Here is a 5845-nt window from a genome sequence, read left to right as displayed (position 1 = left end):
CTCTCCTGGTGGTTCCCCCTCCACCTCCCAACCCGGCCCCGACCCTGCTTAGCTTCCGAGATCGGACGGAATCCGGCTTGCTCAGGGCGGTATGGCCGTAGACTCTATTTCCCTTTAAACCGTGACCCGTGGATCTATTTTTAGCAAGGTAGGAGATAAGCACAGCCGAGGGTGACTAAGGGGGGGAGCACTTAACTTGCGAGTGAAGGTCGTTCGTGTTGCAGCCCACACGTAGCTGAGAACCGAGTCGCTCCGGATCGCCCCTCGGAATCGCGATGACGACACCGAGGTCTTGGCCCGCTCCTGCCCTACCTTTCTGCACATCTCTGCGCCCCGCGGCTCGAGCGCTCCAAGTTGGTGACCACAGATACAAGTTTCGGTAAAACGGCCAATAAAATGCTGGAACACTAGGTGGCGCCAGTGCCTAGCCGATCTGCGCCTGGACGCCCGCATCTCGCTGGCATCCAGTGTCGTGCACCGCGAAGGGGCAGCCCCTGGTGGAAACGGTGGCCGTTGAGTGCAGCGGCATCCCAGCCACTGTCTCCGCGAGCCCCCGCCCCGCGTCCCCCACACGACCCCCACACGCTGCCACACTCTCCCCACGCGCCACAGACCCCCGATTCCCCCGCACGCTCCTCCGGGACCCCGTACATCCTGACCCTCATCGACTCCCCTTCACGCTCCCCACGCCCCTCCTTTCCCTCCCCGTCAGCTCCATGCACCCCTACATGCCACGTGGACAAGGCTGACCGTGGGACAACACAAGCCCCGTGGACAGTGGTCAAGGAACACGTGGGCACCCTGTCCCATTGGGATTCCCGTGACACCCGCCCAGCGGGAGGGCGGGAGGAGGGAGTTAGAAGCCCCCGCGGTGTTCTGCGGGGTGGGCTGGGGGGCAGCTGGAGGGGGTTTTGAGTCGGAAATCCAGGCCAATGGTCGGAGTAAAGAAAGCAGCATTCGCTGCTCACCTGAGTTTGTGGTTGAAAATTCCCACTACACAGACGACGCTGCGAGGAGACAAAGGCTGGAAGCTGCTCCCGTTACCGGGGCTCCATTCCGAGGGGACTAAGTCACAATGTGTGATATACCGGACTTTATGCAGTTTTATTCTGTTAGATTTAATTTCATTCATGCTACGATTCAGTTTTGCCAAAAATATGTCCAAGATTTTTTTTTTTTTTCCTAATAACACAAAGAGCTCAAGTTTGGATGAGTTTAAAATAGTCACCCTTTAAGAGGATCTGATTGAATGTGTCCCCTCATGGCACCAAGATCCGGGACATGAAAACTCAAAGTTCATGTCGGTGGCCTGAAAGAAATGGTTTACTTCTTCCTCCCCTGCAACTCATCACAGGATCTAGATATCTTTATAAATGATTAAAAACTGCCAAGAAAGGCTGCTCTTGAAAATACGTGGCATTTTCATCTCGAGTGACACGTCCGTGTCAGGCTGACACGGCTACCTAGGGCCTCACCATTCCAGTTCTCTATGTCGAGTGAGATCCGGCGTCAGGTGGTCCTGTCGTGGCCCACCCAAGGGTGCTAAATACCGCTGTACCAAAGTCGCGGTCAGTCTTAGTTCATCCCTGTGCTCCAGCGTCTGGCACAGTTCCCAACACAGCAGACGGTCATCGAGGCACTGAAACCAGGACGCTGGCCGAGGGTCCTCCCGTGTGCTCTGGCTTCCTCGTCCTCCAGGTCCTTCACTCAGGCGAGTGACTCTACCTGGCAGCTTTCCGCATCTCCTCCCCAAGGCTGCCCTTTGGTGGAGGGTCGCTCATCCTTCACCGGCCTCAGAATCCCCCACCCTGATGCGGGTTATGCCTCTACCTCTGCGTGGCAGCCAGCAGGATCTTTCTGGAACACCGAACAGATCTCGTTACTTTCATGCTTAAGAACCCTAGTAGACACATCAGCACCTTCAGGCTGAGTCCAAACTTCTCAGCAAAACACTCAAGGTCCCCCCACCAAGCTTCGCTTCCTGCCACTCAGCACCCCGCTTTTCTCACCCTCACGCTCGGGTCCCCTCAGACCCCAGCTGCAGCTGGGAACAGGGCCCACCGTCTGAGGCAGCTAGGAGCCAGGCCTCCGCAGTCAGATGGGTGGCACATCCTGCTGCGTGTCAGCTGGGAGAACCTGGGTAAGCGACTTATCGTCCTTAAACCTCCCCATCTCCTCCACCGTAAGCCAGGATTGACCCTCCCGCCTTTCCCCACATCAGGGCCACGCTCTCTAATTCTACCTGCCTCATGGGTTTGTTGTGAGGATAAAATGAGGTTGCGAAAGACCCTTAGTGAAGAGCCAGGCCAGGTGTCAGTGGTGAATCAACGCTGGCTGGGCGGAGCCATCAGCAGGGGCGGGGCAGGGGCTAACAGTGGCTGCCCTGGGGGCCGGGACTCTGGGGGGCTTTTTTACTTTCTTTTTCATGTGTCATGTTAGAAATGTTGATATTGCCTACAACCTGCAGGCCTTATCAAGACACAGTTGGAAATGATTTCCTCTCTGGAGCCTCCCTAATTCTCCTCTAGCTGGTAATCTGTTAGCACTTGGTACCTACCTGTGAGAGAGCCGGCTTGCCAGGTGACGGTTTATTTGCCCACCTGCCTGCCTTCCGCACTGACCAGCGCCCAGGACCTGCGCTGCCGTGGGGTCTCTGCTTCCCCAGGACTGTGCCCGGCACGTGGCAGCGGGTGTGAGCTCTATCAATGCCCGTTCCTTTGACTCGAATGGAATGCTCTCTGGCTGAAAATCGGGGGGATCCTGCCTCCCCGGGCTTTGGTATTCTCTTATCCAATGTTTAAAGCATTTTAGGGAACACACGTTTTTAAGAGACATGTTTTCTCCCATAAATCCCCAGAAAGTCGAGCTGTTCATTATTGCAGTGATGCAGGCATGGCAGCAGCAGAGGACGCACAGCCGGCTGTGCCTCCTGATGAACTGAAGGGAGCGCCCTGGTCCTTGCTGAAAGGTGTCCACAAGCGCATCGATTCTGCCTTCCAATGAATTGTCGGAGAAGAAAAATCGATGTCTACTTTGGGCCCAACCATCCTGCCTAACGAAATGCAACAGGCCCCGCTTGCTGGAAAATACTACTTTAAATCCAGAAACTTCTCTTAATTAGAATTTTTCACGGGATGATCTTTGAGATTCTTCCACTTGGAAATGTTGCTGTCACTCCTATGTGACAGCAACGTTGATAAGGCCTGCAGGTTGGTGGCTGTGCTCGGGGCCAGGTCTGTCACCCTCACCAGGCTACCCGCTGCCCCTACCATAGTGTCTGGTGTGTTACAGGCCCCTAGGAGACATGCCGGACGCTGGATGAAGGGATGAATCTCATTCCTTGCGCACGGGAGGAGCTGGGAACGGTCTGTCCCAGCTCGTGGTCTCCTGCCTCGCCTGATAAGAGCCCTCCCGTCAGCACGATACCTCTGTGCACACCTGTTACTAAGTGCATTAACATGCTCCTCAGACAGAGTTCTTATGACAGAAGTGCTGTTGCCTCAACTTTTGGGGATAGAAGTCTATTGTTCAAAATACCAGACTAAAGACACAAGTAGGAAACTATTGTGAGGTTTTAGTTGCTATAACGAAGAGCCCTCAAACTTTTTTACAGGAACGTGTTATAAAGCACTGGACTCACCTGTTGTCGGGATGAAAATGATCTTACAGAAAAATGGAATTGTGGTTGATATGGGTCCACATTTGCGTCTGCTTTAATTAACATTCGACCCACAGAGAAACATCGACTTCAGACGCCCTCCCTCCTCCACACACATATTTTACCATGATGTAGAGTGTAGTCAAGACCATGTCTCATCCATGGGAAATGAAAGGCCCACCTGTGAAAACCCTGCTCTCGCTGTTAAATCTCCATTTCGAGCAGAGAAAGGGGAGAGTGGCTTCCACAGGTGCTGTGTTGGCATTCGCCCGTCCCTGGGTCCACCAGCTCCCAGCCGCTCTCACGGTGCACCACACAGGTCTCCTGCAGGTGGCTCTGCCTCCCTATGACCTCCTTCTACCTGGCAGTGACTGCGTATCTTTAAGCTCCAGCCATAATTCTAATGGAGCTCCAGCCAGGTGCTTCTGAAATGTGGATCTGAACCCCAGGGGCCTGGCTGTTCGTGGGTGCTGCTTATGCAGAAAGAGAAGCCCTTGGACATTTAATGAGGGGGTGCTGGAAAGGTCCACTAGCAGGACCCCAGCTCTGGTCTCAGCAGGGCTGCAGCCATCACTTGAGTCTGGTGACGGGAGTGGACGGAATCCCGGTCCTGAGTGTCACACCAGTATTTCCCAGTGTGTGTCTTTCAGGACGTGGATTTGTCCAGGTTCTCACTGAAAAATCAAGACACGGCAGTCAAATATATTTGGGCAAGGCTGTAGACTTGTTGTCTGTGGAGTGTCATGAAGCTTCTCGGTATTTTAAAAACCGTAACGTTCTGCAGGAAAAACAATCTGTTTACTTTTGTTTAACTCGGGATTTTTGAACTCAAGACCTACTGATATCAAGTAAAGCCGTGCTCTGTGGAATGCACCCTGGAGGCAAGAAGCTGGGGCCTCTACACTTTTTAGGGGTGGGAGGAGGGTACAGAAGAGGCTCTTTTACCTTCGGCAATTCTGCCAAGCGGCCAGGTATCATGGGAAGTGTGTGTGTGTGTGTGTGTGTGTGTGTGTGTGTGTACTGTCCGAAACATATCATGGGAACTGCCCAATCCTCGCAAGAATCGGGAAAGAGAAAACTCCATTTACTGGGTACTTTACCTGTGTCAGTCCTGGGCTAGATTCTTTTCATGCGCACCTGTGTATTCGCGGCACTTCCTGAGGAAAGGGAATCTCCACTCCACAGGTGGGAGGCGGGGAGGCAGGCCACTTGCTTCGGTTCGCATGTCAGCAAGCGAAGGCTCAAACCTGCTGGCCTCGCATGCCCTTACTTTGTATTTCGTTTTGTTTTTAGCGTATTATGCAAGGGAATTATTGAGAGCATTTTAGTAAGGCGGAAATTTAGATGGATTTCACTTCAACGGCCCGTTGAGATGGAGAGAGAAGCATCACCGCTTCCTGGTCACGTGGCCTTGGGCCAGTTCTCTAACCTCTTCGCGCTCCAATGACCTCTTCCCTAAAATAAGAATTACTTATGGAGAATGAAATTAGAACTAAGGGTGTGGACCAAGTACATAACGGATGCTCCAAAATGTTTGGTCTGCAGCCATGCCACCCTGAACGTACGTGCCTCATCTCAGAAGCTAAGCAGGGTCGGGCCTGGTTAGTACTCGGATGGGAGACCACCTAGGAAGACCAGGTGCTGTAGGCGTAAAAAAAAATAATAATAAAAAAATAAAACGTTAAAAAAAAAATGTTTGCGTAGTCCCATGAGCTTCCTCTTGCTGTCCCCACCAGCCACCGGCAAATGGAGGCAGCTCGAATTCTGTCCAGGGCTCAGAACCGGTAGGCCTGGAGGCCTGGAGGCCCAGTCTCGGGGCAATGCGGCTCAGGTTGTTCCTTCTGAACCTCTCTAGGGTGGCGGAGCCTTGGACGTCAGCCAGGACCAGGTCAGAGAACAGACCGAAGCAAGGTCCCTGTTATCAGGAGTCAGAGCTAAATTTAGGGTGCAACTGTGAAAATGGATACTCAGCAGGCTCTGCGAAGTAAGGAGGTGAGTAATTATCTGGCCAACTTGATTAATGTGGACAGGCCGTGCTGATAATTTGTCCGGTTCTCAGCCACACAGCCCCTCCTTCTCCCTGGGACTCTGCTTCCCAAACTCTCCTGGTCCTGTCCCCTGGGCTCTGTCCGTGCGTCTTGGCCTTAGTTGCCTGGGGTTTTCTTGTGTGGGAATTATTAAATATTT

General features: G+C 53.1%; 1 pseudogene; it reads left to right on the top strand.

The window, feature by feature from the left end:
* Positions 1-5195: 5195 nt before the first annotated feature.
* LOC112479872 lies at positions 5196-5308 on the top strand (annotated as a pseudogene).
* The last annotated feature ends 537 nt before the right edge of the window (positions 5309-5845 follow it).

The sequence above is a fragment of the Pteropus alecto genome, unplaced genomic scaffold (assembly GCF_000325575.1).
Source record: "Pteropus alecto unplaced genomic scaffold, ASM32557v1 scaffold21, whole genome shotgun sequence".
NCBI lineage: Eukaryota > Metazoa > Chordata > Mammalia > Chiroptera > Pteropodidae > Pteropus > Pteropus alecto.
This window is presented reverse-complemented; position numbering and strand designations above follow the sequence as displayed.